Source organism: Crocuta crocuta, unplaced genomic scaffold (genome assembly GCF_008692635.1).
Source record: "Crocuta crocuta isolate KB4526 unplaced genomic scaffold, BGI_CrCroc_1.0 scaffold216, whole genome shotgun sequence".
Lineage (NCBI taxonomy): Eukaryota > Metazoa > Chordata > Mammalia > Carnivora > Hyaenidae > Crocuta > Crocuta crocuta.
In genome coordinates this window covers 9,657,909-9,661,888 of record NW_027531504.1, presented here as the reverse complement: position 1 = coordinate 9,661,888, position 3,980 = coordinate 9,657,909, and positions in this window count along the sequence as shown.

Genomic DNA, 3,980 nt, shown 5'->3' with positions numbered 1-3,980 from the left:
GGTTTTTTTTTTTTTTTTTTTTTTTTTGCCCATACTCTTGAAATTTATATTTATTTACCTGGACTACCTTAATTTCAGGCCAGGGAGGTAACTTACATTCATTTCTAAAATATGAAAAATGCTTCATTTAGGCACTGACATAAAAGGTAAAATCAACATTTCCCGTTTATTTCTTATGTTATGAGGATTCATTTTGTGTTATTCAGATCTGGAACCAATCAGCAATGTCCTGCCTGTTTCTTATTTTGTGGATTTAATTTAGGAATTCGTCCAAAACCTTACTTGGGGATGGTATTCTATAGCTTAATGCCAAAAAACATAAAAGAGCGTGAAAAAATGTACACTAAAAATATCACAAGGCAGTAATCTTTCATTCTCTTGTTGCATGCTAGCAGTATTTTTCCCCAAAACTAGAAGTTATGCAAAGTTGTACTCTCCCAAAGGCCTGGTTTGATACATCTTTAATTGTCTGTTCCTGATGCATGCTTTTAGCAAATGAGTGATATATTCCGTTCTTGCCTATTTCATCTTGTGATTGTATCAGCTGTATTTAGAGGATTTATTTTACCTGCAAATTTTTCAGTTCCTTGCGTTTATAGGAACTTTTAGAATCAAATATTTTACCATAAATTGCCACATGTAAGATTTTCCCTTTTTAAAATAACTAAAATGTGTCACTTTTAGCTATGAGACCTATGGAGTTATTCAATCTCCCTGGCCATTAATGCATTTGCCTGAAAAACTAATACTGGAATACTGCCTTGTTTTTGTCATGGAATTGTTAAAAAAACAAAAGATAATATTCTTGAAAATAACAAAATGATAAATCAACTCAGCATAATGTTTCATTATTATTATTTTAAGAAAATTATAGAAAGGCCTCGTTTTGTAACAGAGAAAGGGAATAAACTTCAAGAAATCAGAAAAAAAGAGAACTAAACCAATTATATATAATTAAGTGGTTCACTATAAGAAGATAGTTAAATAATTCTAAGCATTAGAGTGTGTCAAATTCTACAGTCTGAGATTTTGTTTGAAAAATTCCAGCTCTCTACCCCTAGGATTTTTCTTTAATAAGCAATAAATGTGTTGGGGTATCTGTAGTAGAGTTTAGCTGCATTAGATTTTATTTACCTCATTGTGAAGTTGATATATCAACATATACTTTCTTTTTTTTTTAATAAAATCTGTTCTTGGAAACCAATAAATTGGATGCTGCCAACTTAAAAGCACATTTCTTGAGTCTGTTAGAAAGAAATAAAATTACTACTCAGAGTGTAATTTATCCAATGCTTTATTCTCAGAATTTTCACATATATTTTACTTTAAGTTTTATGCCTTAAAAACCATGTGACTACTGTTACCACATTTTCAGAAGTAGAAATGCAGACTCAGAAAGTCTAAATAATTCACTAAAGGCACCTCACAAATAAATGGAAAAGCAAAATCTTGAAATATTCATCCACTGAGAAGACCCTGGACAAGATAGAGCTACAACAAAGCAGTTAATTTAATCAACTTGGAATATTCTACAGATAATATTAGTTGAGAGCTGAAATATTAACTATACAATAGTTTTTAAAAAGGCAACCCCCCCCCCACACACACATACACACAAAACCTAAGCAGTACTGTCTTTCCTTGTACGTAGCACACTTACATGCAAACACACTCCCATCCACACTTCAGACTTCTGGGTGAGGTGGGAGCTTTCCACCCTGGCAAATGGACTGAGGTCATTTGTGGCAATAGACGTTGGAGGTTTTATCAATATCCATGTTCAAATGATTGAGCTGCCCCTTCAGCCCGCCCACAGAATCCCTCGGTGACTAAGGTCAGCAAAAATGACAGGGAATATGGTGACCCTTTCATCTGCCTCATTCTGAATCGAGCCTTCCATTTCTCACAATGCACCCCCACCCCCACCCCGGGCTCACCACAGCTTTCTTGTTTCCTTCCCAAAACCATTCTGATGGCAGATTCTTTTTTGTCCAAGCTAGCTAGTGATCTCTGAAAAGTCGGTCCTGGAGGAAGATAGTAGTAAAGAGCCCAGGTTTGGTGGAAAGATAGATACAGATTTGGAAACTTAAGCAAACTATCAGGTATCAAAACTATTTTTAAAAAGTAATTTTGGTAGCTTTAGTGCCTTCATGCTTAAAGTGAGTATGATGATGCTTATAGGTAAACTTGTGAATATCAAAGAACACCATGTGTATAATGCTGTTGGGACAGGACTTGGCATAATACCATGTAGGGAAGGGGAGAGTAGATATACATTCCAAGCCCCTGACTGGATGCCTGATGCCTCAGATAAGACGTAACCCTATAGATATTATGTTTTTCCCATTCATACATCCATCCTTATGATGAAGTTTAATTAACAAATTAGGCACAGAAAGAGAATAACAACAATACGTAATAACAGAATAATTACAACACTATACTGTAATATAAGTTATGTGATGTGATCTCTTACTCTCTCCCTCTCTCTCAGAATACCTTATTGCACAGTCCTCACCCACCTTCTTTTTCTAATGATATGCTATGATAAAATGTCTACGTAACAAAATGAGGTAAAGTGAATTGTGAGGTAACTTAGACTACTACTGACCTTCTGATATATTGCCAGAAGGAGGATTATCTGCTTCCAGACTCCAGTGGACTGTGAGTAACAAACTGTGGGAAGCAAAACCATGGATAAGGGGTGGGGGGCTACTGTATAAGTGACTGATATGTTCAAATGCTTAATATTGTATAGCTGTTATTAGTTATTAGTCATAGAACCACAGATTTGGAAAGAATTTCAGAGATCATCAAATTGATGGGTAGTGTTAAACACATTTCCCAAATTCTATAGCCGATTCTTTTTTCATGTGAAGAGTTAAAACTAATGTGTTACCTGTACTCTACCCAAACTATGACATTGCTTTCCCTTTGGCTTAGATGGATGGTACTCCATGTTTCCCTGCACTTTATATCTAGTGATATGTGACTGTGCATCTACGTAAGTGAAATCATCCATGAGCATAAAATACGATGAAATACGATAACAACTCCCTGTTAGTAGAGGAGAAAGTTCTATTTTTATCATTTTAAACATTGGAGTTTAAAACTGCACTTTTTTTATTATAAATTTCATAAAAGTAGTTTGTCTTAGCACATTTGGAGAATATTTACATGGAAAAAGATGAAAATAAATATCTTAACCCAGAGATGATAAAATTTTAATATTTTTCCTTGGGGTGTGAGTTTGTTCTCACACAAACTCATAGACGTTTTGATTTTCACAAATATGTGGCACGATTATCCGTGTAGGTGTGTATCCTTTTCCACAAAACAGTAAGCTATGGATACCTTTCCATATCAGTATGTATTATTCTCGAATGCCATTTTTATTTACTACATGGAATTCTATCATATAGATGTGCTATGGAGTAATTACTTTTTAGTATTAAAATCACCACTTGCTTTCTCTTATAATTTGCAAACTACTGTCACATGTATTGGAATTTTATTTTTCACATGGGTCATAACTAATCTGTCTTTTTTGCTTATCTCAGTAGGACACTTTAAATGAAGATTCCTTTTTATTTTTGGTAAGTGGTTTATGTCTTTAAATCAGAACAATAGACAAATGCATTTGCATTCTTTCTCCCTTCACATCAATCTTACTACCATTATCAATTTTAGCATTTCTTACAAACCATGGAACATTCCTTCATCTTCATAACCTTTACACTTTTATGGATGTGTATATATATTTTTTGAAATACATATCTTTTTAAGTTTATTTATTCATTTGGAGAGAGAGGGATGGAGAGAAAATGAGCAGTGGAGGGGCAGAGAGAGAGAGAGGGAGGATCACAAGCATCCTTTGTGGGGCTTGAACACACAAACCATGAGATCATGACCTGAGCTGAAATCAAGAGTCTGATATTTAACCAACTGAGCCACCCAGGCATCCTGGATTTTTACTATAT